The sequence below is a fragment of the Pan troglodytes genome, chromosome 12 (genome assembly GCF_028858775.2).
Source record: "Pan troglodytes isolate AG18354 chromosome 12, NHGRI_mPanTro3-v2.0_pri, whole genome shotgun sequence".
NCBI classification, from domain to species: domain Eukaryota; kingdom Metazoa; phylum Chordata; class Mammalia; order Primates; family Hominidae; genus Pan; species Pan troglodytes.
This window is the reverse complement of record NC_072410.2, coordinates 83,294,458-83,315,725: the sequence shown is the minus strand read 5'-3', so window position 1 is coordinate 83,315,725 and position 21,268 is coordinate 83,294,458. Positions and strand designations below refer to the sequence as shown.

Below are 21,268 nucleotides of genomic sequence, written 5' to 3'. Positions count from 1 at the left end.
CCATTTTGCCATACCCTTGCTAGCCTCCAGTATTATTTTTAGTAACTCTGCCAATTTCTAGGTGAAAAACTGTACCCCCTTGTTTTAGAATGCTTTTTAATAGGAAAGTGGAACATTTTCTCATAGGTTTAGTGGACACCACTAATAAATAAGCATTTAACAGATCGTAAATCCTTTCCATATATATATATATATATATGTGTGTGTGTGTATATACGTATTTATTTAACGTTTATTGAATGCCTATTGTAAGAACAGGAAGTATCCCTGCTGCCAAAATACTCACAGTCAAGTGAGTGAGACTGACCAAAAAAAAAAAAAAAAAAAAAAAAAAGTTCAATATATTCTAATCTGAGGAAACATTTAAAAAGCAAAGTAAAGAAACAGTTTGGTTGCTAATTGAGACTTTAAGTAGTTTTCCTGCACTGGAACATCAAGTAGAGAGGTGGGGAATGATGGAGTATTAAGAGAATAAGACTAGCTAAGTGAGATCAGATCTCATTGGCCTGTCCAGCTCTGTTAAGAAACTTAGGTCTAATCCCTGAAGGCAATGGGAAAGCAAGGAAGAGTTTTAAACAACCACAAGTGAAATGATCAGATTTGTGCTTTTGAAATCTCCTTCTGCTGAACTGTGGAGGAAAAGCGGAAGAGTGGTACTAATGGAAATAGGACAGCCAGATAGGAAACTGAAGCTGTAGTTCAGGAAAGAGACAAGGATGGCCTGACCCAGTGGAACAGAGAGAAGGATGTTGAGAAATGTTTTAGGTTTAAATGGCAGCCCTCATCCCAGCCTAAGCCTCTGGAAAAATAAAGCAATAAAACAAATGATTGGAAGACAGGCTCTAAAACATTTATTGCTGGAAAAAAAGCTAAGGTATAGGTCTTAGCTTAGTGTGAGAGCCAAATGAGATGCTAAATAAACCCCTTGATTAGGGTATGTGCCTCTGATGTGAATGTTGTGGTGTGCCACCTAGATTTGTTTTCCCAAATATACAATTTATTCCCCCTGCTGGGAGTGCTGCTTGCAGACACCATCAACTAGTAGTCATCTTTAGGGATGGCCTTGTCTAAAGAGAGCCACTAGCCCAAAGTCATGCTCCCTGCCTGAGGTGGTCCATGTGTAATGACTGATCCAAGTAGAAAATGTAAAGTCTTGATCCCAATTTGAAACAATTTCGAAAGGCCATCCCAGCTTTGGTGCTCCCCAAAGTCCAGCTGAGGTCTGCATTGAGACTGAATCTCAGCTCATCTTCTCCCTTTGCCCAATCTTGCTCCCTTCCCTTCTTTTCCTGTTTCTACCCTTTCCATTCTACCCTTCTCTTCTCATTCTTTCCCCTTCCTTCTCCTTCCCTTTCCTTAGGATCCACAAGGAAACACCTGTCCCTTGGGAAAAAGCGTCGATCCCAAGAGCATTCCCCAATAAAACCTCCTACACACTAATTTCCATTTCAGAATCTACTTCCCAGGGAATCCAACCTGTGATGCCCCTTGAGAAAAACTATACCTGGAGGATTAGAATGTGTGTCCCCTGTGGCCAGCAGCCACAAGGAGGAAGGGTGGCAGAAACTAGCATGCCCAGTTTGTCCTTTCCAAATTTACAAATCATAGGTCATTCCACCTTCCCTGAGATAGAATGTTTAAGTATGTGGACATATGCCAGGATTTACACCACCTGTGTTTCTTCAATAAAGTGGGAAACATTGAGATAATATCCAGTGATATTACGGAGCTAGATTCACTAGGAATAAATGTATTAGATATAGTTGAGGAAAAATAGCACCAGTCAAGAATTACCGATGGGTCTTAGGTAACTGAGTAGTTGGTAGTGTCGTTTACCGAGATTAAAAAAACAAGCCTGGAGGGATCTATGAGTTTCATTTGAAATGCCTTTGGGATGTCAAAGCAACTTGTTCACTAGGCAATTAAAGATATAAATCTGGAGTCCAGGAACATGACCTAGAGAACTGATATGAATGTATATACATACCTATCAGCATACACCCAGTAATGACTGGTATCCCGCAAGGCCGACAGATATAACTTAGGGAACAGAAGTCAGTTAAAAAAAAAAAAAAAGACCAACAGACTCTAATTAGTATTTTCAGAGATTTGAGGGGTATTACCTAACTAAAACAAGACAAAAGATGCTATGAAAAGAATTATCAGAAATACAAGGAAATCTTGGGAATGAGAATATGATTGGCAAAGTTAAAATTTCACTGGAAGGATTAGAAAACAGAGTTGAGGCTGGGCACAGTGGCTCACGCCTGTAATCCCAGCACTTTGGGAGGCCGAGATGGGTGGATCACCTGAGGTCAGGAGTTTGTGACCAGCCTGACCAATGTGGTGAAACCCCGTTTCTACTAAAAATACAAAAATTGGCCGGGCGTGGTGGCGTGTGCCTGTATTCCCAGCTACTCAGGAGGGTGAGACAGGAGAATTGCTTGGACCCGGGAGGCAGAGGTTGCAGTGAGCCAGGATCATGCCACTGCACTGTAGCCTGGGTGACAGAGCGAGACTCCATCTCAAAAAAAAAAAAAAAAAAAAGAAAGAAAGAAAGAAAAAGGAAAACAAAATAGAGTTGAGAAAATATTCCAGAAAGATGAATATGAATAAAAAGGAGACCAGTCGTGGGGATGAAAAAAATCCAATGGTCAACTAATAGTATCTTTAATATAGATCCTTTTCTGGTTCCTTTTTTGTTCATTAATTCTTGGATGAGTTTCTGAGCAGTTTTTAGTAAGAAGTGTGTAGGAAGAGAGGCCAGGGGTTTTGTGTTAGGCTGAAGGAAAGGACCCAGCAGGGGGAAGAAACGAATGGCGAGGTAAAGAAGGGAATAACGGATGGAGGACCCTTCCTGAGAAGACTAAAGGGGGGTGTATCCAAAGCTTGGGTGCAGGCGCTCACCTTAAATGGGAGGACACCCTTTCTTTGTGCAGGATGGAAAAAAATATGTGCAGATGCAGAGAACCTTCTAGGTGGCATGATGGGAAATGGAGTTTTCCAATGGCTTCTATTTTGTCTATGAAGTACGGACACTGTCTATAGTGGGTGAATGTGATCGTTGGGGTGGCATATGAGCATGGAACTTTAGGGAGTATGAAGATTTTTAAAAATAGCCTAAATGAAGGGTGAAAGTGGGGAGAAAAGCTGCTTAGGGAAATGAGAAATGATTGCCTGACTACTCTGAGGGCCCAGGTGAGCTGGAGGCACGTAGCAGTGAATGGTTGAGAGTAGATTTTGATAATCAGAGCCAAAGTGAGAACTCACTACAATAGAGGAGACAAACTAGTTTCAGAAAGAAAAGGCATCTAGGCTCTTTTCAGAAGAGGCTTGTATAAGTGAAAAATAGAAAAACATCCTTCTATGAGTCATCATTCTCATTTTCATCAGCTCCCTGGGCCTGCTTATTTTCCTTTGATGTTTACAAAGGGACATGTGATTACATAAGGGAAGGGTAAAGGGTATAATAAACCAGGGTTGTAAGAGAAGGACCAACAGAAGGAAGAGACTTGAAACCCAGCTGGGAGCAGACAGGGGAAAGGGCTTCCTTGAATTGTCTTCATGGTTTTGTGAGAGGTGTGTGAACCAGAGCAACTCCATCTTGAATAGGAGCTGGGTAAAATGAGGCTGAGACCTACTGGGCTGCATTCCCAGACGGTTAAGGCACTCTAAGTCACAGGATAAGACAGAAGGTCGGCACAAGATACAGGTCATAAAGACCTTTCTGATAAAACAGTTGCAGTAAAGAAGCCGGCTAAAACTCACCAAAACCAAAATGGCGTCAAGAGTGACCTCTGGTTGTCCTTACTACTACACTCCCACTAGCGTCATGACAGTTTACAAATGCCATGGCAATGTCTGGAAGTTACCTTGTATGGTCTAAAAAGGGGAGGCATGAATAATTCATCCCTTGTTTAGCATAATCCGCCCCTTGTTTAGCATATCATAAAAATGGGCAACCAGCGGCCCTCAGGGCTGCTCTGTCCATGGAGTAGCCATTCTTTTATTCCTCTACTTTCTTAATAAATTTGCTTTTGCTCTTCTCTGTGGACTTGCCCTGAATTCTCTCTTGCGCAAGATCCAAGAACCCTCTCTTGGGGTCTGGATCAGGACCGCTTTCCTATAACAGTCCCCAGGCACAGAAACTCTGAGGGAATCAGACACTTAGTTGTCTTTATTGCTCCCTCTTCAGCATATAGAACAGAGCCTGGCACACCTAGGTGCAAAATAAATATTTCGTGCATGAAAGAAGTCCACAGCGCAGTCACTGGCTTTTTTAGATGGTTAGCTCACTAGAATCTCATTTTTTTTTCTCCTCCTCCTTTACAAAAAGTTTTCAGACAGACTTTGGGCCTGCTGGGGCATTTTCAAAAGACAAATAGTCCTGCTGCTGCTCCAGAGGACCCACCGCCCACCTCCCAATCAGAACTATGTCTCTGTTCTTGTTGGAAAGGGGGACACAGCTTGCTTTGCAAGAAACTTGCATAGGAAATGGTGCAATCTGGGCTGTTTTTCATCTTCTTTCAACCTAATTTCCTAAGTTAAAAGAAAGAGAAATTTAAGGAATCTTAGGAATATGAAACTTCTCTGGAATGATCTTTATTGAGCTGTGTTTGGAATCAGCTGAAATCCTGAAGGACTGTCAAGCCAGCCAAGAATAAAAGAAAATAAAAAATAACTTAAACAATCCTAGCCAAAATCTGAAAATGATATCTAGAGCAGCTGCTATTTTTTTCTTTCCCAGAATGGTTTGCCTTTCCCCCAGTTTGTAATTGTTATAGGATTGTTTTAGGTTATTTTGGAGTAGAAAAGAAGAAAGAAGGAAGGAATCGAGTGTTTTGGAAGTAGTATGATGCAGTTAGTTCTACCTTTTAAGCTTTATAATTTACACAGCTGTTGTACACATGTGAACTCCCTCTCATTAGGATGCTGCTGACCGGTACAGGAAGTTTTTATTCATGGCATTCTCCTTAGGAGTTTGTTTATGGCATTTAGGTCCTCTCCTGCCTTCCTTCCCCACCCCTACCCCAAATCAATCTATATTTGTAATTTATGGATGATCTCTCCAGGGCTTAATCTGTGGGGTAAAAAGCTGTCTTATCTGCTCTACATTTACTGAAAAAGGGTGCAAGAAAAACCGTATCTAGCTGGCCAGATGGGTAGGGAACACTTTGTTGCACTAAAAATTTTCCAGCAATGGTATCCCCAGCTTGCCCTTTTGCCCGAATAGTGCACAAAGTCAGCAAGCATTTCCCCTGAAGTCTCCACCTCCACACGGCCAAGACTGGCTTGGCTGGTTACCAGAGGCACTGAGAAGATTGAGGAGGCAGCTTATAGAATACTTTGCTTGCATCCTGGTTCTCATCCCATTGTGAGGTAACTGCCCCACAACTGAGCTAGATAAGAGAAAGGAACTGAAACTGATATGCCCATGGTCAGTCTGGGTGGATATTGAGCCTAGAATAAAGCACAGAATAGCTGCACCTGGGGCTGGCCCAGGGCATGCTCAGATGAATCACTGGCTTCACCAGAAATGCAGCGAGTCTGGAATGCAGTGCAGGGGCCCAGATGCCTGACACTGAACAGTAACTTAGAAAGGGGAAGGTCTTTTCCTACGCATAGTGAAGCTTCAAGGAATCTTTAAGAAAATCACATAAGAAAGATGAATAAAAACTTTTTCTTCCTCCTCCTCCTTCAACCCCTATTTCAGGTTCTTCCTTAGAGCAAACACTGATTTCAAGTTGGAGTGTGTCTTTTCATCTTTTTAGTTATTTATATATCTTTATTGATTTATCTGTATACATACATCTGCATCTATATATGTGTGTATATGTATGTATGTATGTATGTATGTATCTATCTATCTATCTATCTATCTATCTATCTATCTATATCTATACACAGACAGAGAGAGAGCCAGTGAGGGAATTTTGCTTTGTTTTGTTTTGACTGAAATGGTATCACACAGTGGATTGTTCTTCAACTTTGCTTTTTTTTTTTTTTTTTTTTTAGTTTAGCCATATCTCTCAGAGATTTTTCTGTGTCAGTACATTTTAGTTTTTTTCAACTGCTGCATGCTCTCACATAAGTCAGATGCATCACTAAGTGTCAGTCTTTCGATGATCATTTAGGTTGCTATGCTATCAGTTTTTACCACTATAAATAGGACTATAGTGAGACAACCTTGTACCTGCTTCCTTTTTGCACATATGCAAGTATCTCTCTACAGTGGATACCAAGGTGTGAGATTGCTGGGTCAAATGATAGGTGCATCCAAAGTGTGAAGGATTGCTGCCCAATGTGTACTCCAAAAAGGTTGGCCAGTTTATATTCCCAGGAATACAGTAAGAGAATGTCTGTTTTTCCAGATGCTTGCCAACACATCAGTCTTTCTTATTTATTGTCAATCCAATGTATAAAAAATAGCATCCTCTTCTTTTTGTTTCCCCCCAAAACCAGTAAGACTGAGCATCTTTTCAGATGCTCGTTTGCCATTCATGTTCCTTCTTTTGTGAATTGCTTATTTATGTTCTTTGCCCATTTTTCAATTTTGTCTTTTTTCTGGGGACATATAAAGGCAAGTCCTTTGCTACATACATTACAATACTTTCACCCAGTCTCTCCTTTGGATTTGAATCTCATTTTGTTGAACAGATGTAAAGTTTTGATATAGTAAAATTTATTAATCCTCTTCTTTATGACTTTGGTATTTTTTTGTATTGTTTCAGGAGGCCTTTTCTACCCATGGTCATAAACATGGTCTCACTGCAATTCTGGGAAATACAAAATTTTTAAATGAAGTATTTTTATGGTGGTCCAACCCCCCATCATCTGTTTGTCTGAATTACTGCAATAGCCTCCTAACTAGTCTCCCTGCTTCCTTCATCGCTTCCTTATAGTCTGTTCTCAACACAACAGCCAGGGTGATTCTTACAAAACAGTCAAATCATGCCATTTCTCTGAATCAAATCCTCCAATAGCTTTTCATGTCACTTCAAGCCAAAGTTATGACAACGGTGCCACATGCATCCTCTGCACACCATGACCTTTTTCACCTCATTACCTACTACTCTTTTCCAGTTCTTGACACATACTAAGTTCTCAATAAATATTGGTAGAATTCATAAATAAATTTTATCCCCATTCATTTTGGGGAAAAAGTATTGAAAATGTTGGCATTGATATGGGGAAGCTCCCATACACTGCTGGTAGCAGTGTAAATTTGTACAAACCTTTACAATTTATAAATACTTGAGGATGAGCAGATCCTTCCCCTAGGCAATGCTCCTTCTAAGTATACACTCTAGAGAGGTTATTTTATGTGTGCATAAAGAGACTGTAGGAAAATACTTATTATAGCCTTGCTTTTAATGGTAGATGGGAGGAAGGAAACAAAGAGTCAATGAATGAAGAAATGGTCAGAGGACAATTTATCCTAATAAAATATATACAAAATTTACTAACTCATGAATGAATGTTTACTTTTGTAGAATGTCTTCTTAAAAAAATTCCATAGAGGGTTTTTTTTGTGTGTTTTTCTGTATGTAGGCAATATTATGAACAAATTTATAGATATTTTCTGATGTCAAAACATTCTTATATTCTTGGGGTAAATTCTGTTTGCTTATGAGGTATTTTTATTTTTTAAAATACATTCTTGAATTTAATTGACTAGGATTTTATTTAGAATTTATCTTTTCCTAAGGTTTCTAATTAGAGATATAGGGTCTTTTATTTTTTTCTTTCTTTCTTTCTTTCTTTTTTTTTTTTTTTTTAAGTGAAAGCAGTTTGTTAAGAAAGTAAGGAATAAAAGGATGGCTACTCCAGCCGGGCGCGGTGGCTCCCACCTGTAATCCCAACACTTCCCAACACTTTGGGAGGCCGAAGCAGGCGGATCACGAGGTCAGGAGATCGAGACCATCCTGGCCAACATTGTGAAACTCTGTCTCTACTAAAAATACAAAAATTAGCTGGGTGTGGTGGCACATGCCTGTAATCCCAGCTACTCGGGAGGCTGAGGCAGAAGAATCACTTGAACCAGGGAGTCACAGGTTGCAGTGAGCCGAGATCACACCACTGCACTCCAGCCTGGTGACAGAGTGAGACTGTGTCTCAAAAAAAAAAAATAAATAAATAAAATAAAATAAAATGGAATGGTTACTCCATAGACAGAGCAGCCTATAGGATCTTTTCAATTCAGTTTATAAGTGAGTTTGGTATGTAATATTTTTACTGCCATTTGTTTTGGGTGTTAGGGCTACCCTAGAATCATAGAGTGAATTGGATAGTACCTCCTTGCTTTCCAATTTTACAAAGTAGTTCCTGTATGATAGCTACTATTTCTTAATTGAAAGCTTGATAAAACTCATTTGTAAAAAAACATTTGAGGCCAGGCTCGGTGGCTCACGCCTATAATCCCAGCACTTTAGGAGGCCAACGCAGGCAGATCACCCGAGGTCGGGAGTTCGAGATCAGCCTGACCAACATGGAGAAACCCCATCTCTATGAAAAATACAAAATTAGCCAGGCGTGGTGGTGCATGCCTGTAATCCCGGCTACTTGGGAGGCTGAGGCAGAAGAATCGCTTGAACCTGGCAGGTGGAGGTTGCAGTGAACCGAGATCTCGCCATTGCACTCCAGCCTGGGCAACAAGAGTAAAACTCCATCTGAAAAAAAAAACAAAAACACTTGGGCCTGATATTTATTGATAAGGAATAATTTTGATTGATTGTTGTTTGATCTATTACTGATTTTTTAAAATCTATTCAGGCTCCCTATTTCTTCTTGAGTTTATTTTGATAATTTGTATTTGTTTAAAAACATTTCTACTAAATCCATGTATACAAGTTTATTAGCATGAGGTTGAAAAATAACATTTTCTTTCTTTCTTTCTTTCTTTTTTTCCGAGATGGAGTCTTGCTCTGTCGCCCAGGCTGGAGTGCAGTGGCGCGATCTCGGCTCACTGCAACATCCGCCTCCCAGGTTCAAGCAATTCTCCTGTCTCAGCCTCCTGAGTAGCTTGGATAACAGATGCTTGCCACCACACCCATCTAATTTTTGTATTTTTAGTAGATACGAGGTTTCACCATGTTGGCCAGGCTGATCTCGAACTGGCTGGTCTCAAACTCCTGACCGTGTGATTTACCTGCTTCGGCCTCCCAAAGTGGTGAGATTACAGGTGTGAGCCACCGTGCCCAGCAATATTTTCTGAAGAATTAAAAAGCTTGTATTTGTAGCCAGGCATGGTGGCTCATGCCTGTAAAACCCAGAACTTTGGGAGGCTGAGGTGGGTAGATTGCTTGAGCCCAGGAGTTTGAGACCAGCTTGGGCAACATGGCAAAACCTCCTCTCTACAAAAAATACAAAAATTAGCCGGATGTACTGGCACATACCTGTAGTCCCAGCTACTCAGGAAGCTGAGCTGAGAGGATCGCCTGAGCCTGGAAGGTTGAGGCTGCAGTGAGCCTAGATGATGGCACTGCACTGTAACCTGGAAGACAGAGTGAGACCCTGTCTCGAAAAAAAAAAAAAAAAAAAAGTTGTATTTATAAATTTTACTTGAATTGTTTATATTACCTTTTCTTTCCTAATATTTTTGTGCCTTCTCTTGTCTTTTTGATCAGCCTTAATAGAAGTGTGTCAATTTAATTAGTTTTTTCAAAGTACAGTGGTCCCTTGGTATTTGTGGGGGATTGGTTCCAGGACACACTTGCATACTAAAATCCAAGGATGCTCAAGTCCTTGATGTAAAATGCCATACTATTTGCATATAGCCTACACAATTCTCCTGTATGCTTCAAATTTTCTCTAGGTTACATAAAATACCTAATATGATATAAATGCTATGTAAATAGTTGTTATGCTATATTGTTTTTATTTGCATATTTATTGTTGTATTGTTATTTTTTATTTTTCAGAATATTTTCTGTCCACAATTGGTTGAATCTGTGGATGTGGAAACTGCAGATACAGATGGAGAGCTGACTATACTAGCTTTTTGTTTCATTTTTCACTTCTGGTGTGTGTGTGTGTGTGTATCTGTGTGTGTGTATCTGTGTGTGTGTTTTATTAATCTCTGTGCCTGCATGTTAGTTTCTTCCTCTTTATTTGGATTTTCACTAACATTCTTTTCAGCTTCCTCAGTTGGATACTTATTGCCAATATATTTTTATTCATTCTAAGAATTAAATAAATGGGCCAGGCGTGGTGGCTCATGCCTGTAATCCCAGCACTTTGGGAGGCCAAGATGGGTGGATCACAAGGTCAGGTGTTTGAGACCAGCTTGGCCAAAGCTGGTGAAACTCCATCTCTACTAAAAATACAAAAATTAGCTTGGCATGGTGGTGCACGTCTATAATCCCAGCTACTCAGGAAGCTGAGGCAGGAGAATCACTTGAACCCAAGAAGTGGAGGTTGCAGTGAGCCAAGATTGCACCATTGCACCCCAGCCTGGGCAACAGAGCGAGACTCCATCTGAAAAAAAAAAAAAAAAAAAAGAATAAATGAATGTATTAATCACCAAACTGCTCTTCATCAGAAACTCTTAGCAGTGGTATGTTGAGGTCTCCCTGCCTACCGTATATATCTCTTAACTCTGCGGGTGCAATATTTTGTCATGGGTCAGTGTAGCAATATTGTACTATTTCCCAATTTTCTAAGTGTGTTCATTTCAGAGTTTATCCTATTCATTGTTCTTTCTTTCTTTTAAAAATTTCTATGACTGAGCTGGACATGGTAGCTCACACCTGTAATCCTAGCACTTTGGGAGGCTGAGGAGAGTGGATCACCTGAGGTCAGGAGTTCCAAACCAGCCTGGCCAACATAGTGAAACCCTGTGTCTACTAAAAATACAAAAAATTAGCTGGCCATGGTGTCAGGCGCCTGTAATCCTGGCTACTAGGGAGGCTGAGGCAGGAGAATCTCTTGAATCCAGGAGGCGGAGGTTGCAGTGAGCCGAGATCATGCCATTGCACTCCAGCCTGGGCAACAAGAGTGAAACTCTGTCTCAAAACAAAAAAAAACTTTTCTATGACTGTATTTTTAATTCTCAGGATTTTAATTTGTTATTCTTCATAATCATAGCTATTTTATTTCTGACGGTTCGTGCTTCATAATTTTTATGAATGCTATTCCTCTGCTTAATTCCTTTGAAAGTCTTGAACAAATTCTTTTTAAAGAAGTAATTTTCAGATACTCTAGTATTTTCTTTTTACCTGGTGTGAATGCTTCTCCATGCTGTGGTTTCTATTTTTGGCAGTCTTTCTTATTTCTCTCCCTCTCTCCTTTTCTCTGTTCCTTCTTCTCTTCCTTCATTCCTTCCTTCCTGTCCCCCTAGGCTTAACCTTCCTGGTCTCATAGTTTTGCCGTTACCTACTTTCTGGGCCTCCCAGGCCTAGGCCTCGGTTTTATCCTATAGTATTGTAGATCCAGTTCCTTCTCTAGGGTCAAATTCCGTCTTTAAGACTATGCCTGGTTCTTCCATCTCCCTAGGTATACAGATGTTTACAAGCCTGTAGCCCTAGGCAGTTCCTTTCAAGGGAGTAGCCTTATCCCAGCCCTTGATTTCATGTGAGTCTTCTGCCTCACATGGGTTATTTAGTTCTTAGTACCCTGTATGAGTCTTGCCCCTGGATGCCTCTGTTTGCTGTTGGCAGAATTGAGCTGGTCTACGTCTTCAGGCTACTTACCATATTGTTTCTGTTCCATTTCTGGGCTATGGAGATGTTTTTAAATGTGAAAATGCCTTACATTTTTCCCATTTTATATTTAATCTATTATCACTATCATTTTGGATTGGCGTGGTCCTCAAAACCCCATCTTGACTAGAAATCAACTAGCATTTGCTTCTCTGCAGTTCGTATTCTAGCTTCCTCTCTCACCTTTCTCTTGGCAATTGCCCTCTCTGAAGTCACTGCTGTTGTTTCCGAGTCACTGAATGAAACCATTTTTCCTTCAGCCCCCATTTTCCTTCACTCCTCTGCAGCATCCAGCAGTGTTGACTGCTCTTCCTTTTACCTCTCTCCTGTTGGCTGTTAGGATGCTCTGCTGTCCCGGATCACTACCTCTTCTGATGCTTCCAGTTTTTAAACTGCTTTCACTTTTTCTTCCCCTTTTGTAACTGTGGATGTCCCACAAGGCCAAGTCCTTGGTGCTCTGGTTTTACCCTCTATTTCAGCTAATTTTGCTTATTCTCATCTTTGGTCATTGCTAAGTCCCTATCTGTTCACCAGGGCTTCCCCCTCCCCTGAGTTCTAAGCTACAGATCTGCTTGTGACACGTTCCACTTGATGCCCTGCTGTTCCATCAAATTTCCTCCCCTTTAATCCTCCTAAATGCCATTACAGATATCATTATTCTTAGATGGAGTCTTGCTCCGTTGCCCAGGCTGGAGTACAGTGGTGTGATCTCGGCTCACTGCAACCTCCACCTCCTGGGTTCAAGTGATTCTCCTGCTTCAGCCTCCTGAGTAGCTGGGATTACAGGCATGCACCACCACACCAGGGTAATTTTTGTATTTTTTGTGGAGATGGGGTTTCACCATGTTGGCCAGGCTGGTCTCAAACTCCTGACCTCAAGTGATCCTCCCACCTCAGCCTCCCAAAGTGCTGTGATTACAGACGTGAGCCACCATGCCCAGCCTGTTATAGATATCATCTTTCCCTTAGTTTCTAAGGCTCAGAATCATACCCTTCCTTGATTCCTCATATTTTCTCCAGAGTCAGTTAATTATACATCCTATCCATCCTCTTTCCTGTCATTTCCTCTTTTTGCCATTGCACGGCTCACACACCTGCTATGGTCCCTTGTTATTTCTTCTTTTGGACCATTTTGGTATTCTTCCAGAGAAGCAGGACAGTTAAATGTGGCAATATTTGGACTCATTTGTGTTCAAAATTTGTGATATGGATTCTTCCCACATCCCCTGCCCCAATAACAAAACTTACCTTATAAATATTCACAGCTTTCTTTGCTGCCCACTCTCTGACACCAAGGAGGAAGAATTCTTTGATGAATGAGCAAAGTTTAAAGACTTTGTGTTTGTGTGTTCTGGGTAATGGATTTACTTTAGAAGAGCAAGAAACTGTTCAAAAGAAAAGAACTTAATTGAGCTGAAACCTAAAGGATGAGTAGGGACTCTCAGGACAACCCAGAGAAGGATGGAGTTGTATTCCAGATAGAGGGGTGGTATGGTTTGGATCTGTGTCCCCACCAAATCTCATGTCGAATTGTAATCCCCAGTGTTGGAGGTGGAGCCTGGCAGGAAGTGACAAGATCATGGGGACGTATTTCTCATGAATGGTTTAGCACTATCCTGTTGGTGCTGTTCTTATGATAGTGAGTTCTTGCAAGATCTGGTTGTTTCAAAGTACGTGGCACTTCCCCCCTTCGCTCTCTCTCTTGCCCTCACTCTAGCCATGTGAGATGTGTGCTTCTCCTTCACCTTCCACCATGATTGTAAGTTTCCTGAGGCCTCCCCAGAAACCAAGAAGATGACAGCATCATGCTTCCTGTATAGCACAAAGAACTGCGAGCTAGTTAAACCTCTTTTCTTTTTAAATTACCCTGTGTCAGGTATTTATAGCAATGTGAGAATGGACTAATACAAGGGGGAAGCACAAGCAAAGACAGAAGGAAAATACAACAGGGCGCCTGTGAGTGTGTGTGCGCATTTGTGTGTGCATGTGGTAGGGTCTACAAAGAGTCACTGTGAACCAGGGAGTGGGGAGTGCTGAGAATGGACAGAAAAGATTCATGTGCCAAGTTGAGAAATATAATTTGGGGAGTCACAGAAGTATTGTTAAGTGAGAGTTGAGATCGCATGGCCACATTCGTCGCCAGGTTTCTAACTTTGGATGGCATCTTTCACCACGCAGGACTCAATGGGGAGGAAGCAGGGGTATGGGTTGAGGATTCTGATGAGACTGTCACTACTACTCTTTCTTGCTTCATTAGTGTTGTTTGTGACACCCAGAAGAGCTGAAGGGGGCATCTTTGTGGGGAAGGAGTAGAAGGGTAGCCCTCAGAAAGGGGGTTCCTGGGATAGTCAGGATGTGTTTACCAGGAAGAGAGGCAGAATTAAGGGGCTGGCAACATAGCTGGGAAGTTGACTGCATGGGTTGTCATATCTAAAAGAGATTTCAAAGATGGAAACAGGAGCATGGGCGAAGTTGAGATCTCAGCCCCCTCATTTTACTGTTCCCCTACTTGTGAAATTCATTTTAGTTCTTCAGGGCCCATCTGAAATGCCAGCTTCTCTCTGAAGGTTTTCCTTTAGACCTTGGCTGGAAGATATCTCTTTCTCTTTGGAAACTCTATAATTTGTGGTTTGCAAGTATTTTATGGCTTTGTATTCCCCCTTATGTGTAAGATCCTTGAAGATTGTTTTGCATATCTTTGTATCTCCTCCACCAGCTGAGACTCTCTGCTGTGTGTAGGATCTCTGCTGAAGAAATCATAATGGAACTGAATCTGTACTTTCACAGGAAAAGTACGTGCTACAGGATTTAATAAATATGAATCTTACATAAGGAAATAGCTCAAGGAATTTGAATATTTCAAAGCTCTATCCATATAAAGCCTGAATAATTCATGCAAATATTTGAAGAAAAGAACAAAAGCTTATCTAATATTTCAGTATGCTGCTCTTTATTTTGGTCCATAAAAGGAGATCTTGTGCTTAGTTTTGGTGGTAAACTCAGCTTTAGCAGCTTTGAAATGCAGATTAGATCAATTACATCACAATTATATTTGAAAATTGAAAAACAGCATTATCCAAAAGTCAAATTCCAAATTTATGCCTTTTCAAAGGAAGTGTCATTTGGAAAGAAACTGATTCACACCATGAAATATGTGGCATTTCTTTTGGTTTCCACTCTCTTCTATAGTAGTAGAAGGCTCATGTGATATGTAGACATGTGCTTAATCAAATTTAGCTTTCCTTTTCAAGTTAAGAAAATGTATATGAAGTATTTCTGAGATAAAAAGAGGCACAGTCTTTTTTTTTTTTTTTTTTTTTTTTTTTTTTTTTTTTTAGCACAAACATCTCCTATGCTGCTGCATTTGTCTTAATTCCTTATTTGAAAATTTGGCTTTGTTTATGTAATGTACAAATTCCTATTCACTTAAAACAGGACCAGAATAGCCTGGAACCCTATAGAGCTAAATGATATTTTAGAGTGCTGATCCTCATTTTCTTTTCGGTAAAGAACACAACACGATTATTTGTATTTATCTTGTCGTACACACACTCAGGATTACTCACTGAGGAATGGGGCTCAAGTTTGGTTGCAAGACTTCCATTTACTAGGCTGTGTGATGTTGAGCAAGTCACTTAATCTCTGAGGTAAAAAGAGGGGCCTGTTGCCTAAAATTCCGTGCTTCTGTAATTTAAGTATAATTGACCCAGATGTTTGATGATTACTTTGAAAATTGAAAAAAGATGCTAGTGGCCATAAGAAATTTGTACCACTGTGCCCTGAGTAGTGCTTCTGAAATAGTAACACAGGGAGAAGGTTGGGAGGCCCCTTCTTTGTCATTTGCATAGGGTTTGTTTGTCTGAAGTAACAGATGCCAAGTGTTAGGGGTCCAAAGATGCTACTAGAATTAGAGGAGATGGAGAAAAGGCTAACGGAATTTTCTTAATTCGAAAAAAAAAAAAAAGGCCAGGCGCGGTGGCTTACGCCTGTAATCCCAGCACTCTGGAAGGCTGAGGCGGGAGGATCACCTGAAGTCAGAAGTTCAAGACCAGCCTGGCCATGGTGAAACCCCATCTCTACTAAAAATGCATAAAATTAGCCGGGCATGGTGGTGCACGCCTGTAATCCCAGCTACTGGGGAGGCTGAGGCAGGAGAATCGCTTGAACCTGGGAGGCGGAGGTTGCAGTGAGCCGAGATGGCTCCATTGCACTCCAGCCTGGGCAACAAGAGGGAAACTCCGTCTCAAAAAAAACAAAAAACAACAACAATAAAAAACCCAAAGCAAAACAGAAATGAGTTTCTAATTGTATTGCAAATTACTTGCAGGACTGAAAATGATTGAACTGTCACACATTTCTACATTAATAAGCACTATCCAAAAGAATCAGTTACAACAGAGTAATTTACCAAGATTAATCTTTAAAAAGAATCTCATTTTTAAGAGCTCATTTTCAGGGTTGTAGATATATATATATATATATATATATATATATATATATTTTTTTTTTTTTTTTTTTAAACGAGGTTTCGCTCTTGTTGTTCAGGCTGGAGTGCAATGGTGCGATGTCGGGTCACCGCAACCTCTGCCTCCCGGGTTCAAGCGATTATCCTGCCTCAGCCTCCGAAGTAGCTGGGATTACAGGCACGCACCACATTGCCCAGCTAATTTTGTATTTTTAGTAGATGCGGTTTCTCCATGTTGGTCAGGCTGGTCTCACACTCCCGACCTCAGGTGATCTGCTCGCCTTGGCCTCCCAAAGTGCCGAGATTACAGGCTTCAGCCACCTGCGCCTGGCTGGTTATAGATTTTTGAATCAATTTGCTTATTGTTTCTTAGTTTGTAGAAAGTTTCTCTTGGAGATTTGTGAAGGAAATACATGTGATCACTTTTGTGATGTGTTCAGATGGAAAGAAAATCTAACTTTCATAAGAAAAATTGTATCACACTAGATGCAGGAAAAAAATAGATATTCGAAGAACCACATACCAGATGCAGATGAAATGTAATGTATAAAGACTATTTTTATAATGATTTTTTAAATTTAGATTTTTACAATACGGACTTTAAAATTTTATTTCACTTTTAATTGACTAATTTTATACATTTATAAGGTACAATATGTTGTTTCAATACATGTATACATTGCAAAATGATCAAATCAGGCTAATTAACATATCTATCACCTTACATTCTTATTATTTCTTTGTGGTGAGAATATCTAAAATTGAAATACAGTCCTTTTTATTGTAACTGAGAGAAACAAGAGCAATGTATATGTGGTAGAATTTAAAAGTCATATGTGTATATTTATATATGTACATCTACGTACAATTGCCTGTGTACATATAATTATCTGCTATATATTATGCATATGTAATACATATGCACCTATGTAAGTTAGAATTCTTATCTATTCTATAGAAAGAAAAGTTCTACATTGAAATATAGCCAACATCCAGTTAACTCTCAAAAAAAATCACATCATTGCTTGGCTTTTTCTGTTGTTACTTCCTGTTGGCCTAGTGGCAATGATTCATTATAATGCAATGTAATTCAATATCACATGGTGAATTTAAATGGCTGTATAGGAAATCTGTAACACTGTTCTTGCTTAAAAATGTAAAACTTCAATAGAAGGCGGTTCATCAGAGAATTTGGTAACACCAAATAGTAAACGCTTTGATTTCAGTAATACTAAGACCCTGATAGAATTAAAATGTGACTGAATTTTACTTCTTAGTAATTATTTTATAGCTAATATGTAAAAAAAAAAAACAAAAAAAACCACCCTTTTCATCAGTTCATTGTCTTCCTGAAAGTAGGCTGCTTCCATTATATGTACTGAAATATATTTTCCTAAATGTTAGGCTTATTTGATACAAGCACTCATTTTATTTTATTTATTTATTTATTTATTTGAGACAGAGTTTCACTCTTGTTGCCCAGGCTGTAGTGCAGTGGAGATCACTGCAACCTCTGCCTCCAGGGTGCAAGTGATTCTCCTGCTTCAGGCTCCCGAGGAGCTGGGATTACAGGCGTCCGCAACCAGGCCCAGCTAATTTTTTGTATTTTTAGTAGAGATGGGGTTTCACCATGTTGGCCAAGCTGGTCTTGAACTCCTGACCTCAGGTGATCCACCCGCCTTGGCCTCCCGAAGTGCTAGGATTACAGGCGGCAGCCACCACACCTGGCCTGCACTCATTTTAAAGTTGGAAAAACAGAGGCCCCAGTGATTAGCTTTAGGACGGAAACCAGTAAATAGAAATAAAAACACACAAAAATATATACATATATATACCTACACACATCTATACCTACAAATGTATATATATGTATATACACACATATACACACACCTGTATAATATATACATATTATATATATTATTTATTTATTTAAGTTTTTATTCTTTGTTTTTTTGAGACAGTCTCACTTTGTTGCCCAGGCTGGAGTGCCATGGCGTGACCATAGCTCAGTGCAGCCTCGACCTCCCAAACACAAGCAAACCTGCCTCAGCCTCTCAAGTAGTTGCGACTACAGGCATGCACCACCACACCTGGCTAATTTTTGTTTTATTATTTGTACACATGGGGATCTTGATATGTTACCTAGGTTGGTCTTGAACTCCTGGCCTCAAGTGACTTTCCCACCTCAGTATCCCAAAGTGCTGAGATTACAGGTGTGAGCCACTGTGCCCAGCCAAAACCAAACATTTTTGAGTTAAAAGCCCCTAATAAGGATGGCAGAATTAGATAAACAAATAGGTTCAATAAAGAAGATCTTGACAAAGTTTTAATCTACTAATTTAATGATAATGGAAATTAGTGGAATTTGAGAGTGAAGAAATTTCTGCACTTATAAAAGAATGAATAGAATTTTGGCAGAGAAGCCACTTTGTTTTTGAAACGAGTTAAGAATCAAGGAATAAATTAGGATGATGGCAATTACCTGGTTAATGATATCCAATATATGTAAATTATCCTTGCTGTGGGTAGGAAATTTGTTTATTTTCCATGAGCACTTCAAGAACCCCATTAACAAATTGAGTTACATCTTTTGACTCAACTTTCATTATCTGAATAGTCCTCCTGGGACAGGTAATATTCTCCATTTGGGGCTACAAACGTTTGCGTTAGAAATCAATCTATTTGTAAATGTTGTATTCAATTTTACATGATCTTGATCTTATTTTGTTTAAATTTGTTGTTTTTTTCAATGACAAGTTGATGCTTCCATAATACATTTAAAAACATGACATACAATCCTGTAGTTCTGACTGAACTTTCATCAGGTTTCAGCACTGTAAACCAAGAAACATCAACAGATGAAAAGTTCTCCTCCCAAAAGGGTTAAAAGTCTCCGGGGTTTCTAACTAGATTGACTTCAGTATATTCTAGACATTCTTTTGCTGTTGCTTGGCTCATTTCCTTCTTGATAAGATTCTATTTTCCTTCCTCTTCCTCTTCTCTCTGTTACTTAATATAGCTCCAAAATATGGTATAGTCCTCCAAACCATTGCTTTCAGTGAATGTGTTTATTATGAGATAACTGAAGATTCTGGGGGCACGTGTGTTTCTTATGTTCCTGTTAGTTTGTTGCTTCCCACTCCACTTCTGATATAATAGAATTTGGAACCAGATTTTTTTTTTTTTTTTGCTACCATTCTGACATTGTAACAGCCTTTTCCATTCTCTTTGAACCAAGATTAAGCCACAATTCAGTCTTAAAACTATAAATCATCATTTGCTCCACATTCTTGACCCTTGGCTTAATAAGGAGAAACCTTAGGAGCAAACAAGCCTCTTTTACTCTTTCAAGTATTATCACTGTGATTTGAATTTGTCCCCCAAAGTTCATGCATTGTAAACCTAATCCCCAACGCAACAGTGTTGAGAGGTTGGATCTTTAAGAGGTGATTAGGTTGTGAGGGCTCTGCCCTCATGCATGGATTAATGCCATTGTCTCCAGAGTGGGTCACTGATTGTGGGAGTGGGTCCTGATAAAATGATGAGTTCAGCCTCCTTCCCCAGTCTCTCTTGCTCTCTCCCTCCCTCACCTTCCTGCCTTCCGCCATGGAATAACACAGCAAGAAGGCCGTTTCCAGATGCTGGCACTTTGCCCTCAGGCTTCCCAGACTCCAGAACTGTGAGAAATAAATTTCTTTTCTTTTTAAATTACCCAGTCTATGGTATTGTTATAGCAACACAAAATGGACTAAGATGGTAACTTTGGCATCTCCAGAGTGTAGTGAAATAAGGACAATTCCAATTCCCTTTTTTTTTCTGTGACCCATTCCCTCACCTGGCAATGAAGGATCTTTGCTGCTTGATTGACATGTGCAAATGGTTAGCTGAACCCCTTGATTCCATATGTCTCCCTCAAAATCACTTTACATCCTAAGGCCAGGATTTGGCCCCTCTCCCTAGGGCCACTGAAGTTTTAGCTAATTCCATTTGTATTAAAATACTGGTTAGGAGCTATAATGGAGGGTGATTGACTCTGAATCTTGACAAATTTAGAATCTTTTCCGGCTATTCAATCAGGCTTTGCCAACCTTCATTTCCTTTATTTTTCAAATGAAGAAAATGAAGCAGGTAATTAAGGATAAATTTCTTGTGTGAGACAACATGGGGAGCCTGTGGCACTTCCAGGATTAGGCCAGGAATCCCTCTGCCAGGGAATTCAGTAGAAATCTCTGCCAAGTTATCTCTTTGATGTCTATCTCCACAATTCTTATTTGCTTTGAAAACTACTGCCTCCTACCTTCGTTTCAGATGTGGAAATTGAAGCTGTAATAAATGTTAAGTATCCTAAAAGCAGGACTCACATAGCAAATTCAAGGCACAACAAGGATTCTCAATCCTTGTGTGTTTGTGCTTTTTTCTAACAATTCCTGCCTACTGCCTTCCTGTGTTAAGATAGGGAGAAGAGGACTGTGGCAGATTCTGGTGTTTTAGTGCCATATGCTCTCTTCATATGAATGCTATTAATCATCTGATTACAGTAAATTGATTTAAGTGCTGGTGAGATCAACATCTCCTGAAATTTATTAATCTATTTATTGAACACCTACTGCATACAATGTAGTACATTAGGTTCTTTTGGGGGAAAATGAAAAACTAAAAACAAAAAACAAAAAGCGTATGCTCCTGACAGAGTATCTTATACTATAGTTAGGAAACCACATCTACATAAAATGATATTAGAAAACAGCATATGAAAACATATTTCCTTCATCCCATAGTAAGATGAAACTGTTTTTCCTTTTTAGTGGTTTTGCCTTTTCCACAGCATTCCCATTATAGCCAAAGCCTCTTTTTTTTTTTTTTTTTTGAGACAGAGTGCCACTCTGTCGCAATCTCAGCTCACTGCAACCTCCGCCTCCCAAGTTCAAATGATTCTCCTGCCTCAGCCTCCCAAGTAGCTGGGACTACAGGCGCCTGCCACCATGCCTGGCTAATTTTTTTGTATTTTTAGTGGAGACGGGGTTTCAACATGTTGGCCAGGCTGGTCTTGAACTCCTGACCTCAAATGATCCACCCACCTCGGCCTCCCAAAGTGCTGGGA

The 21,268-nt window shown here is 39.9% G+C and overlaps 1 protein-coding gene across 26 annotated transcripts in view; it reads left to right on the top strand.

Annotated features, from left to right (window-relative positions):
* LOC129135347 (uncharacterized) overlaps positions 1-21,268 on the top strand; it is a 227,666-nt gene that overhangs the window by 27,755 nt on the left and 178,643 nt on the right. The window contains exon 4 of one of the 26 annotated variants that reach the window (XM_054678372.2): positions 9,921-10,021. The exons of the other annotated variants lie outside the window; for them this stretch is intronic. The gene's annotated coding sequence lies outside the window, so the exon portion shown is untranslated. The remainder of the gene's footprint in view (positions 1-9,920; positions 10,022-21,268) is intronic. 26 annotated transcript variants of the gene reach the window in all.